The sequence below is a fragment of the Mus musculus genome, chromosome 9 (genome assembly GCF_000001635.26).
Source record: "Mus musculus strain C57BL/6J chromosome 9, GRCm38.p6 C57BL/6J".
Taxonomy (NCBI): Eukaryota; Metazoa; Chordata; class Mammalia; order Rodentia; family Muridae; genus Mus; species Mus musculus.
In genome coordinates, this window is record NC_000075.6 from 52441008 (window position 1) to 52455957 (window position 14950).

The window sequence follows — 14950 nt, forward strand, 5'->3', positions numbered from 1 at the left end:
GATTACTTCGGCAAAGTCTGAGACCTGTGGACCCAAAGGAGAAGCCAGAGAGCATCCATCCGCTGAGTTCATGGGTCAATATGGTGCCTAGCAGAAACTTTCAGGTCCCCTTCTGAAAGGTTGTTGCTATTTTTCCATTGTATATGTATTTCCAAGAATCCTAATATGATGACTCTGCTCTAGGACACCAATTAAGGATGCTCTAGTTAGTAATGCCAGGATTTTTCCAGAATCCATCCCCCCCCCCCCCCGCCGCCCCCTAGTAGTTCCATGATAGGGTACGCCAAATAGCCTAACATGCATGGAAACTGGAAGGCAATAGGAAAGCAAGCGTTTGTCAAGTTTTGAAGCTGCCACGCCAACAGAGAAGAGCATGTGGGCTGTGCAAACACCTTCCAGCCCATTATCCTGATTCTTTGGCTTGTCAATCAAGATTGTCCTCTAAGACGCTTGCACTCTTTATTCTTAGAGGTGTTGGCTTCTGCAGACTTCTCCACACAAAACACTCATCCTTCCTTGGGATTTTTCTGTGAACCATGCCATGCCCACTAAGCAGCTGATTTAGATCGTCATGCTTGAAAATAGTGTCTGATGTTCTGGCTCCCTTCCACTATTGATTAAATTGATGGAAAACTTGATCTGTACTGTGAATATCTCACTCTTAATGGTAGCTATGGTTTTCCTCATTTCATGACAGCTACAGAGATGCCATCACAAACAACTACAGTAGATAACCCGTGTAGTTAGTTTTGTGAGGTGACTGCTGTCATCTTGTCTCTGCTTCAGAGGAGACAGTTTTCTCTGGTCAGGAAGAGCCTGGCTATTTCTTACTTGTCAGTGTTAGATGCCACCATTCACATCAATTTCTATCATATTGTACCTTCTTTGATTAAAAGATGCTTTTCCTTCAAATAATATTGATGGCTTTTTAACAATTAGGGTGCTGACAAGTGTTTTGTTTTCAATTACTGAGAAGATATATTGAAATGTCCCCTTGCCATAAAAAAGAGAATCTCATACTTCACTGAATAATTGCTTCTCCTCCTGTTTTTCATGGATCAATGGCCAGTCAATTATATGATGTATTTTTAATAGCTATATGTAATTCTTGCTCCAAGTTATAAAATTCTTTTATCTAAATAGAAATCAGAACTGCAAATAAACGAGTCTGTACCAATACATCAGAGATCTTGACTGAACTTTGACTTGCATACTGATGCTTTCATTTTCCCATGAGTCTTACTTTAATAAACTACATATTGTTTCACAATAGATGTGCATGCATGTAAATGCCTGATGTGTAAATCTGCTACATGTTTGGAGCATGCTGGAACACTTACTTGACATTCTGATTAGTTAGAGCACTTGCAATTTATATGACAGTTACACGCTATGTGATAGCATTCGGTCAAAGATTGTTGCCTTGCATATCAAATGGTGATTACGAGATTATAGAATCTTATTGTGATGTCTGTTATTTTAATGCTTAACTTTAAACAAGACATGACCGTGGATTATTTGATGCTATTCACATATAATAGGGTTTTATAGTTTTGAGACCTGTGAAGACACTTAAAGTAAATACCAACTAATCATAAAGATAGAAGGGTTATGTGTCTGGATATAGACCTCAGTGACTCTTCACAGGTCCATGCTGAACCAATGCTTCCCAGTAGAACAGAGGTAGCCATCTGATGGGACCCATCAGCTTAGAAAGAAGGCACAGAGGCCTTGGGCATGTAACTGCTTTCACGACCTACAGTGATGTGTTCTACCAAGTGAGCACTTTAGCCATACCCACAGGCACTGGCTTAGCCTGGGCCCATGGGGATGAATCACTGGACTCTCAGTGAAAGCACATGTTGATGACTGCCAAGGTAATTCTTAAAGTACAATGGCCGAAGAAATGAAGTCTGATTCAAGTAAAGCAAAAATCAATATCTACCCCAAGAAACAACAAATCTTGATATTTTATAAAAAAGTGAGTGTGCTTCCTGTTACTCATCAAACAGCCGAGCTAGGTCTACATGTTATGTACTCTGGAAGGTGGATAGGTTTTTTTTTTGTTTTTTTTTTTTTTTTTGCTTGTCACTGATAAATAATGACTAATGCCAGGTAAGTAAGTAAGAAGAAAAATGGCTTAATTAATTTTATCAGCAGCGTTTCTCCACTGATAAACAGTAAATTAGAAAACATACCCCTAACCCAAGTTTTAGTATTTGGGATTTTAAGAATAATTAAAAAAATTCTATTATATATTTACGATTGAGACTTGTGATCTATTCTTAAGTTATGCAACTACCTAACCTACTCTGGCCCTCACTAAACAATGTCAAGAAAGTCACTGTTAATTGCATAATCAAGGATTATCTCTATAAGAGCTTAGCGGTCTGGTCACTCTGTCACCACCCAAATGACTGTTTGGTGCCCATTATGCAAGATGCTGTTCTGGGTGCCAGGGACTTGATGACAAAGCCATCGGATAAAGCAGCTGCTTTCTTAGCGTTGGCTTCCTAGACCTTGTTTCTTTTGGCAGATAGTGTCTTGGTATGTAGCTGTGGCCGATCTGTTTCCACTATGCAGAGAAGACGAGTCTCAAACTTGTAGTCCTCCTACCCCGGCCTACAGGATGTAGGGTTACAGATACACACCACCATGACAGATTAATCTCCTTGCTGCAAAATAAGAAACAAGGAAACACATATAGATATATTTTCAGGTTAGGATAAATGATGTGAAAAAAAGAAGTCAAAAGAAAGAAAAATAAAGAAAAAGAGTGTTGGGAAGGGATTGCTATTTTGGGGAAGATTGCCAAGCAATGCTTTTTATAACCAGGTAACTATGTCCTCTGTACAATTATATGAAGTATGCAGTTCTATATGAGATGGGAGCATATGGCTCAGATCAGGAAGTGAGGCAAGAGTTTAGTACAGAAACCAGCAAGAACACTCTATCAGGTGATCCTGATGGAGTGCGGATCTCCTGGTTAGACAGCCTCAAAGCTGGCAATACCAATGTGAAGACAAAAAGCTATCGGAAAGCCTAAGGATGAGATGTCAATTCAGACCAATAGGGAGAAGGACAAAGATGAATGTGAGACCATCCCTGAGGCAAGGTTGACACCTGTGATCGTTGTTCCTAAGGATGGGATGTCTGCTTCACAGTTGTGTCAGGTGCATGGAGAGGTAGGAAGTGAAGATATTGGGGTCAGGCTGCATGAAATAAAACAACTTGCAAAGTTCCAGAAGGTTTGGTTTCAACTTGGCTCATGGTTATTGTGGCATGGCTTCCATATTGTCAAGGGCTAGGGACAAAGCTGACTATCAGATTGGAAATGGCTACCTTATTGCTGGAAGCTCAGTACAGAGATGGGTTAATTGCTTAATCAAATTTAGCAGGAGATAAAATTGTTTTGGCAAAATACATTATTTTCTTGATTTTGCTCAGATTATAGGGGCATTTTCAGATATTGTAAACATTGCCTACCCTATACAAACATACACACACATATACACACACATGCACACACACACAGGGGATGGACAGAGAGAGAGAAAGAGAGAGAGAGAGAGATGAATGAGAACACAGGCCTTGAATATCACAGCTGTTTTCACATCCAATTATTTATTCACCTATTCACTTAGCAAACTTATGGAAGTTTTGAAGCTACATAGATAAATTATTAATTCTTGGTTTTAAGAAACGCCAGTCTTCTAGTTCTAGGCTGAGGTACTTTTCTAAAAACTCCATTTCATTACTCAAAGGGAAGGTTCTTTTTTCTGGGCTCCATGCAGTTCCTTGGTCTCTGACTCCACACAGTCATTCTCTCCATGTTCTTACTGTTATTTTCAGAATGTCTTTGCCATCTCCTTGGACTATGTGCCTTTTCTCTTTCTGTTCTTAAAACCAGGCTCTTGGGCCATATTTGAATTTCATCCTGCAAATACTTGCCACTGTGTAGATTCTTTAGTACTGTCCTTTCCCATTAAGCAGTGCAGTGTTATATACACTACATTCATATCAACCACACTGTATACACCCACTGGGAATATAGAGCATTCTGCTCAGTGCTCAACATCACTCATCATCAAGAAAATTCAAATCAAAGCCACAATGAGATAGTACCTTATCCCTATTAAAATGGAACAAGTACAAAGGCCGGATAGTGTAAAGTATCCGGGTAAAGGATAAAGGAATTTGTGGGTACTTAATGGGTGAAGGAATTTGAAAGCAAGCATAAGGAACTGAATTCTGATCCCCAGCACCTACATCACAAGCCAAATGCAGAGTGGTACATGGATGTAATCCTAGCACTAGGGAGTCAGAGATGAAAGGATCAATGGGGTTTGCTCACCAGCCATGCCAGCCAAATCAGTGAACTCTACGGAAACTTACATTAAAATATACACTCACATGTGAAAATGTATACACACACACACACACACACATACACACACACACACACACACACACACACACACACACACACACACAAGCACACACACACACACATGGAAGAACTTGCATATGCTACAAAGAGTACAGTACTAGAATAGAAAGACAAATACAAGAAATGCCAGTAGGGATATGAGGAGGGCAGGAGAGAAGGGAATCTTAAACCTTTCACTGAGAATGCTAACCACGATAGCCAGTACAGACTTTCAAAACACTAGAAATAGAATTACTGCATCATCTATCAATTCATCTAATGGCGATATGCATAGAGAAATTATAGTTAGTGTGTTGAAAGAACATGTGTCCTCCCATACTTATTGCAGGGTGCGTTTCAACAGTCAATATATGGAGTCAACCTGGGTGCCATAGGCAGATGACTAGAGAAAGAAAAAGCATGTGTGTCTCCAACATATATTATCCAGCCTGAAAAACAATGCATTTCTGACATTTGAAGCATCATGCATGGTCATCACACTAAGTGAAAGAAATCACATGGAAAATCAAATAGGTACACTCTTCTATATGGAAGCTGAAAGCTTGATCTCAGAGAAGTTGAAAGTCAAATGATGGTTACCAGAGTCTGGGAAGTGTGTGAAGAACAAATTAGTGTAGATAGTAAGAATGGGGTAGCAGCAGTTGGATATGAGGAATAACCTCCAATGATCAGCACAGTAGATTTAGATTAACTTTATTTACAGTCAGCCAGAATTGAACTACTTTAAAATGTCTAGGGAAGAGGACTTTGAATGCTCCTATTGTAAATACTAAGTAGCTGGGTATTCTTCATTGACGATTACCCTGATGTGCTCATTCCATGTTGCCCTCACTTACAGAGATTCCACACTGCTGCATGAATGGATGCAACAGCTGTCAGTTAAATATGAACATGTATTTTAGGAAGAAAAAGAACATTACTTAGATATTCTCCCAAATACATAGGCCTTCTAATCAGTCTCTACTACCTCCTTAGTTATCAACCATAATTTATCTCTGTGACAATGGGAGAGACTAGGAGAAGTGTCCATTCACATCTCCCTTTCTGAGGATTTCATTCTCCCTATGGGTTTGAAATGGATAATATCTTTAATACTAACTGAAGTTCATAATTAATTTAAACTTGTTTAGACTTTGTTACTGTTCTTTATTCTCAACTCAGCCCATTTAACTAAGAAATCAACTGGGTAAACATGTAAAATTTAAACAGAAACATATATGCTTCTGACTGCCAAGAAAGTAAGGGTGTTCTTTGTCTTTCCTGTGGCTCCTGGGACAGAAGAGAATTAGTATTTTTATTACACACCTCCTACATGCCAGAGGTTTTATGAAGCTTCTTGTGTTAATGGTATAGTGAGGAAGCAGGCTCACTGAGGTCAAATCATTTCCAAACACAGCTAACATGAAGTAATCTGGGATTTGAACCAGGATCTTCGTGTTTCTAGAAATGGCCTTTTATCTTACGTCGGACTTTGACTTGGATCTGCTGCTAAGTGGCTCCATGACCTTGAGCTCAGGCACCTCAGCTTCCAGAGTTGGGAGACCACTAGACTAGACACCACTTGTGAGCACCAGTGGGAAGACCACGACCATGCCCCTGTTATCCACGGCTGACATCTGTGTGCACATTGTTCCTTAGAATTGTCCTAAACCTTCCCAACAGTTCACCCTTGTTGCTATTTAGAAGGCTTTGCTAGCACCTTTGAGTATAAATTTATCAGAGAGATTCATAGACCATATGAAGCTCAAGAAGGAGGAAGATCAAAGTGTGGATGTGTCAGCACTACTTAGAAGGGGAAACAAAATAATCAAGGGACGTAGAGGGTGGGAGGGACTTGGGAGGAAGAGAGGAGAGGGAGGGGAAAAAGGGGGACAGGAACAGGTATGGGAGGAGACAGAGGAGATGTACAGAGGGTCAGGATATTGAACAGAGGTATGTATCAATGGGGGATGGTGAACTGGGAGTGGCCACAAGAAAGCCCAGATGCTAGGAAAGCAAGAGGCTCCCATGACCCAACAGGGAGGACATTAGCAGAAGTGGGCTTGGCCTTCTGAATAGCAATGTAAAAGTAAATCAACAGCCACGTTATCGTAAAATACCTCTGCTGCCTATTTCTTAAAACGGATCAAGAGATCAGATGAACAAAAGATTAGAGAACTGATGGGAGATTCAAGGGTTGATGTCCATCTCAGGAAGATGACTTGACACAGTGCCCTCATAATGTACAGCGACCAAAGCACTTTAGAAATTAATGGGAAAAATTAATGGAAGATCTGCTATCGATCATTTTGGATTTCTGTGGCCAAAGAACTACATTTGTATAACTCGATTGCTCAATTGCAAAGCAACATTGGGTTTCAGACTCCAGAAAGAGGAATTAGAGGAAATGAGCAATGACCTTTGTACTAATGGAAACAGAATCAGCAGCTCTGGGCACGTCTTGTTTCACATTGTTCTTAATTGGGTGATATCACAGAGGCAATGAGAAACAGTATTGATACTGATGGAAATTGCTTTCACAGAACAGAGAATTTTGACACCATTATTCCAAAGTTTTCTAATTTGAAAATGTCTGGACTTTATCTTCTTTTACTAAAGCATATTTTTATGTACTAATATTCAGAGGTGACAAATACAACAAATGTCTAAAGCTGATCTATAAAATTTCACTGCTCTGGGGACTTGATGACATGAAAATTCAGGTCATCTAGCTATGCACATGAAAAAGATAATTGGTTGGGGTCCTAGAGCCTCAGTCACGAATGTCAGACAAATTTGAGAGCTGTCAGAATTATACAGATGATACAAATAGGGTTGTCAAAGGCCCTTCAAAAATTATCCTGTCTATACCAACTACTCTGAGTTACAGGGAACAGCAAGCCCTGGAAAAACCATCTTAGAAGGGTTACACAATAACTCCAACTTTGCAGCACTGGCATGAAGATGAACAGAAGGATTTTAAAGCTGTGACCAAACAGAAGCTGGACCAGATGCTGCTGCAAGGAACTAGCCAAGAACAGTGTCTGATGCTCTGTATCCAATGTATAGAAGGCCCATCCTGTGGGTCAAGGCTCCTACTTTGCATCCTTACCTCTTATGTCATTCAGAGAAAGGAGGAAGAATAGAAAGAAACAGACTTCTATGTTAAATTTGCCATTATAGTTTTCAGGTTATTATTTTCTTGTTTTTATTTATTGTATTTTTACTGCTATAATGTTACAAGATTGTGCCCCAAATGAGGTAGTTTTGGCCACGGAGTAAGACTCAGGGTATGTCTGTTAGTCTCTATATGCATATATATGTATGCGTGTATGTGTGTATGATGCATGTACATATATGCACATGTGTATGGTGTATGTGCATGTGAATATATGTATATATGTATGAATATATATGATGTGTGATGCATGTATGAATATATATATATATATATGTATATATATAAAATGAATATACAGTATACAGGCATGTATGTGAGAGAATGACAGTTAACAGTAATGTTTACAAATACCAAGAACTAATTAAAAAGAAGAAACATTACAATTTTTATTTGACTTGTCTATGTGTTATAATACTGATGAGTCATTTTTGTGAGCAGACAAGCATTTGAGACTAATTTGTTTGCAGTATAATAAAAATTATGCACTGCATTAAAATATTCACCTGATTAACTCCCTTTACAGGCTTTGTTTGATTACAACAATAACCTCTATACCCATATATTCAATCTTTGTAATTTGTTTCTCATGAAGTAATTTACAATAATCTGTGGAAACATTCCTGTTAAAAGGGTCAAATTAGAGAATGTGCAGATAGGTGAGGGTATAGAGCAGAGAGCAGCCAAGGAAAACGGGGAGAATTCTCATTCGGGCCAATACAACACAAGCATTTAAAAATTTAATGAATTTTCTTTAGTTTTTGAGAGTGTAATACAGTTGCATCATTTAGCTCTTCCCTTGTCTCCCTCCAAATCACCCCAAATACCCCTCCTTACTCTTTTCAAATTCATGACCTCCTTTTTCTTTGTTTTTACATGCATATGCATATGTATATAATGCATATTCCTAAATATAACCCTCTCAGTTTGTGTAATGTTAGTTGTATGTATGTGTTCAGGGTTGACCATTTGGTATTGGGTAACCAGTTGGTATTCTCTTCCCTGGGAGAATTGTTTCTTTCACTCTCAGAATTCCTTGGGTGCCTATGGTGCTTTGTGTAGGATTGAGGCCTTTTGGGCATTTCTTGACATGTCTATTGTTGTTCTTGTTCAGCTTATGGTTATGTTGATGAGGCATCATAGGTGTAGCTTCCAACATTCCTTGGAGACACAATCTCACAGCTGATCCTCTGGCTCTTAAAATCTTGCTGCCTCCTTTTCCTGGTCCTTAGGTGCAGAAATTGTATTACAGACTAGTCTCTAAAACTCTGTATTTTTTATTGATTGTGGTTTTCTATAATTGTCTCTGTTGCAAAGAACTTGTTGAGAGTTGAGGGCTACATTTATCTGTGAATATAAAGGCAAGTTGGTTTGGTAAAGTGGTAGGTATAGGCTCTCCCCCAAGATCAATGACTTCACTAGCCTGGGGCAGTTGGCTAGGTTTCTGGTACCAGGAATGATACTCCTTGTGTTGAGTGGGTCTTACGTCCAATTATCTGTTGGTACTCTCAGGGTATGAGTGCCACTACTGTACTTTTAGGATCATAGTGCCATGTTGGTTGCTGTTGTGATTCATAGATTTCATAGCTGGGTAGGACAGTTGGTTTCTTACTTCTTTTGGAAGCTCCCATGATGCTTTCTGGTACCATGAAGATAGTCCTTGGGCAGGAGGCTTTCAGGTCTCTTTTTACCTACAAAATACTTGTCTTGCTTGTTGTATAGTTTATTCTCTTCTATCTTTTACACTAAATTGACTTCATCATATGAGTATTTCAACTTCCATTAGAATATCTGGAAACCTTCCCAGTCACACACCAAAGGTTCTTTAGGATCAAGAAAAGAAGTTGGCCCATTAGAACAACAGGCTTGGATTGAAAGAGAAGGGGAAGGGCCTGGTCTGTTTTCCTCGTATTTTTCTCTATTGGCTATTGATTTTTTATATACTCCCTAAACCATTTATGAGTAGATAAGCAAAAAGGTATGAGAACAGATGGAATGGGAGCAAAGAGGAGAAGCCAGTGCTACTGACAAGGGAGCCTTGAGTACCTCAAGGCCCACTGTGTCCACAATGCCTCAGATAGTCAGGATTGGATATGCTTGTCCTATTCACATCGTTGTCTCTCTTCTAGATTTATTTTTATTTTATGTGTATGAGTTTTTTTCCCCCATGCAGCATGTATCTATACTGCATACCTACCTGGTGCCTTTGGAGGCTAGATGAGGTTTTCAGATAACTGTTGGCCACTGTGTGATTGACGGTGACCAAGGCTAATTACTTTGCAAGAACAGGCAGTACCCTAGCCCCTGCAATCTGTTCATCGTGGTGACCTAGCAGTAATCTGCATTAAACATCACAAGAAGTTCCAAACTAGTAAAATGATGCTAGAGAGCCAGAGGAAATGGATAATCTCCCTGAATGGGTAGGGAATAGGGCTGAGAGGTGATAACTTCTGTGGTACAGAGGATACAGAATGGTAGCAATAAATGCTTGAAATAGTTGTCCACGCTCAAAGAGGCAGAAAAGAGATGTGTGGAAGATGTTTTCAGTTTTGTTAGAGAAGCTTATGGGAACATTACTTTAAGAAACCAGCCTTCAAATTCTTTGTTACAGATGAGTGGCAGGATAAGCAGCTGTTTTCTGAAGGTAAATCAATGTCCCACTGTAGCCAGGCACTCTTGTTAGAAAGAAAATGTTAGCTGAATCAAAACCATGCACAATGCCATTCTTGATGCTGTCAAGAGGTTCTTATCTTGTCCCAAATGGGTAACCAAGTCCCCAGATCATCACTAGATGCCTGTGGTACACTGAGTGGCTGTTGCCTTGTAAACTCACTTGTAATGATGCTGGCTAGTTTTCAAAGTCTACCAATGCCTGAATGACTTATACAGAGAATGTGATTTAATAAGTCTGTGGTGATGTCTAACACCACATGGCACAGCATTTCCCTGAAGACAGCCCACAGTCAAGGTCAAGTTTCGTAGATGGAGCAGGAGATGTGAATTCCTGATACTGACCTTTGGACAAAACACTGAGCATAAGTTATAACCAATATAGGGTAGAAATACCATTTAGAAGGCATCTCACTTCTTAGGTCTTTTATTAGCTACATTCAGAAAGAAATAAACCTGCACTCGGTTACTAAGAGACTGGTGACAAGCATCAGGGAAGAAACACCTACAGGCTGTTTGAAACTTTAGGCTAAGAAAGGTAGATTTTGCCGGAGGCTTTAAGAATGGAATCCTACCCCAATGCACGGGCAAAAAGATAGAGGAGGTAGTTGAAGAACAAAAAAAAAAAAAAAAAAAAAAAAAAAAAAAAAAAAAAAAAAAAAAAAGAACCTCTCACAATATCCCTACTTTTGTTTTTTCTTTTATCTTCCTCCTCCACTGTAGTTTTCTAGAAAGAATGGGACTGTCACTGAATATGGAAAGATAAAAGTGAGGGTTTAGGAAGCAAGAGCTATAAATACGGAGATAAAAGGCACAAGCTGAATCTGTCATCTATTTAAAGTCTTTAAGTTCAGAGTTGTGCCTGGAAAACATGCAGTTCAGAGTTAATGAACAGGGAAAGTGGACTTCTGGTTGCTTAGTCCACCCATCACTCTTGGACTTACAAAGTCACAAAACCCCAACTATTATTTATCTTCCACTCAATAAAGATGAAATTAAAAAAGTAGGAATACTTGCCATTGAGTTGCAGTGGACTGTCTTGGAGTCTTGGAGTCTTTGCTTAGTGTTGCTAGTTCCTTACATCCTATATTTCAGAAAATCTAATGATGAAAGGCTAAAGTGATCTCCTTTGTAGACACTGCCAAGCTTTCCAAGAAGGACCATCTTATTCTTGCCCTCTGCATATTCATGGGTATACAAATATTATTAAAATATTTGTATAAATATTAAGATATGAAACATGACACGAAAGAAAATATACAGGTTATTTAATTAGCCAATAACATCTAGGGCAAATTTATTTAATTTCTTAAATGTTGGTTTTCCTCTATGATGAAGAGGTAATTATTTCTCTTTGGTTCATTTAAAAGATCAAATGTGATCTTAACAATGTCATCCAGTAAGCAGGATTCAGTAGGATATACTTAGAAACAATTTTATATTCTTTAAAGATTGCTTTATAATTCTGGTCAACTGAAATATTCCTTTCTGTCCCTCAACAATGACTCAGGTGAGTTCATAACTATTCTTGTCACTTGTCATTTAAAGACAAGCCTCATCTTGAGAAATTTAGTTCAGTCCTCCATCAATGCTTCTATTCCTTCTACAGTCGTCCACCATCCAGATAAAAATGACCATTGCTAGAAGGCTGTCCTTCCCTATTCCCACCCCTCGGTATCTTCTGAGAGTTTCAGCACTGCGGTGGAGAGAAGAAGGGAAGGGGTAAGTATCGGAGTTTCTGCTTCAAGCAACAAGCATTGTGTGTCTCTGTGTCAGATGTTCAAATATTAGGTATATTTTTGGGGTTAATTTGGGGGACTCTTCAGGGTCCCAAAGAAATAACTAAAGCAGGAAGTGGACAGCTTGTGAAGCTTTCTGAATGGCTGCGCTCTGAATGTAAACAAAGCCCACAATGACAGGGTTTCTATAGATGTGGAGAAAACATTTGCCTTCTTTTTATAGAAAAAAAGAAAGAAGCTTGTTAAGGAGTTCGGATATGTGAAGTCCATTGTTTGAATATGTTGATTTACTTTTCTTTTGATTTAGAAAATTATGGTAAAATAAACATAATACAAACTACCATTTTAACCAATTTTGGGGGAGGCCAATGTAATATTTTGAAGTACATTCAAAATATTGTACAACTTTTGCTCTGCCTGAATTTCCCAGCCAAATTCTATATGCATTAAACTCCCTCTTTTACCCAAATCAGCTCTTAGTCACAGAATTTCTAATTATTATTTTTTGAATTTGTCTGCTAACATAGAAAGAGTCATGTGACAGTTGTTTTTCATGTCTGTCTTAGCACAATATCCTCATTATTACTTCAAATCATAGCATTTACCAGGACTGCCTTCTTTTAATGGCAGAATAGAATTCCATTGTTAGTTGCTTCCATCATTTGAAAACCATGAGCAATGTTACTATGAACATGCTACTATGCACATTGCACATGTATGATATATTCTGTTTATTCATACAGTCACCAATGGTCTTTGGGCTGTTCTCACCTTTACTGCCTCTTAAATGCCAATTTAGATGAAAGTTCATGCCATAGTCATCCATCAGTTTCTAGAGATGTTTTGTCAATGATTTCTTTCCCTGGTCCATCACCTTCTCTAGTGTCTGTGTGGTTGATCAACAATGAGGAAGTGGGTTTGACCTATGTTTTCTAGGAAACAGTTGTCCTTAGGAAAGTCCTTGGTAATTCACTCTCTAGTCAGAAAAATACCCTAAACCAGATAAATTGATACTTTGCCTGATTTGTCTGTCAAATCTGGGGTGCCTAGGTAAGGACATTGAGAACTGTGCCCTGGCAAACAGGTCAGGGCACAAACATCTATGCAACACTGTTCTTGGATATGGTTACCATGTAGTGGATAGAGCCTGACTTGGCTTAGTTGCTCCCAAACCCAAGAATAGCTCCTGCTTTTCATTGTCTCTTATTGTTTAAATGAGGTGTGCTTTTACCACCTGCAATCAAATCACAAAAATTGATTTCTCTGTGGTTTGGTTGTTGTTATTTTTTTTATTCTCAGGTTTAATCTCCTAGGCATCTATCAATTTTTTTAAAGCCTTAACCTGCAACCCTTAAGGATCAAAGGACTGTGCATCCCAAGATACACTCTGAAATTCACCTCAGTGTTGTTCTCCACACTCGCTCCGATGGGAAACCCTGGGAGTTTAAGTTTGACTTACCCATTCAGTCATTTATAATGAAAAACATTCATGTCACTCAGGTGGTGCTATACAAAACCACAGAGTCAATGTCAACAGACAGGGCATGATCAGACTTTTTCAGCAGAATAGAATGTGCACAGAATAACTCTCACTTTAGGGAGTGGATACATTCATTCCTCCAAGGCATCCAGAGAATTCGTTCTGTTTGGTTGACTGACTCTCATACTTAACTGCTTCAGTATTCCAGTCTCCTTCAGTTTACAATGAACTCATCTTTCCTGTGGACCAATAGTTTAGTAGTTTATGACTTTTGTTCTTTCTTTTTCTGACTTCTTTTTGTAACCCTTCCAGGGTGTATTTAAAGATGGCTCAGCATGGGTGGTTGCTGGGCTCTACTCCTCTGCTCTCCTTGGTGAGTCAGTCATTGGACTCTACAGCTAGCTTCTGTCTTCACTCACTGCTCTGCTCCTTCACAGTAACTAGGTCAATGTCCAGCATTGAATCCCTTGTCTCTTTCAGCTATTACACTCTTTATTAGTCTATTGTAACCATGAAAACTGGAGGCATGAAGAGCCCTTTGTCCATAGTAATAATATCAATACCATTTACTGAATGTCTGTTCAGGGCCTTACACAGAAGAAGCCTTAAGGTCTGCCTGCAAGATGAGATTTTTCTTAGCCCTGTTTACAGATGGGGAAATAGGCTCATGGAAGAGGCTTAGAGGTTTGCTTTAAAATCAGTGAGCCAGAAAACAATGGGGTAAGCTTTCAAGCTTTAGCTTCTGAGATTTCAAAAATATAAGTATGTGAAGTGCAATTAGTAAGGACTGGACCTTTTGAAAAATTATGTAGAATCCCAATAGTACAAAGCCCAAGGTCAGGGTGGGGGTGGGGTTCTCTTCTTCAGGAGGTTGTACTCTAGGGCCCTGTAATGCTTTTTATCTTCCCCTCTGAAGCCAGACTGGGTAACCTGGATCTGCCTCTACAGACATTGTACATAACAAATTCTTCATAGCTGTGTTCTGCACAAACCACAGTGGTCAGCTGTCACCCCGAGTCTTACTGCTTGCAGAGCCCCAGTTACCCATGATGGTATCTTATAAGCTTTATTTCCACAGTCTATCCAGATGGAAATTTAGACATCTCTCTGATGGAAAAGAATTGATTTCAGAAAATAATAAAAATCAGTTAGTGACCGGAGTCTCACAATAGGGGAAAAATTCCCATTCTGTTTGGAAACACACAGGAGGACCTGTCAAAATTCAAGTGACTAACATGTGCATTGCTATGGAGTCACAAGAGCTGACTCAAGAGAAGAAAATGTGATTGGTTGCATGTGCATGTGTCATTTGCCACAAAGCTGTTTGTTACCTAGATTTTTCAGAAAGTAAGTGACACTTACTTTCTGTTTTTGTTTAGTGATTTGCCCACTAAATGATGGCCTTTTTTTGAGGTATTGGCCCAGAACCATAAAGTCTCCCTGAACCCTGTTTT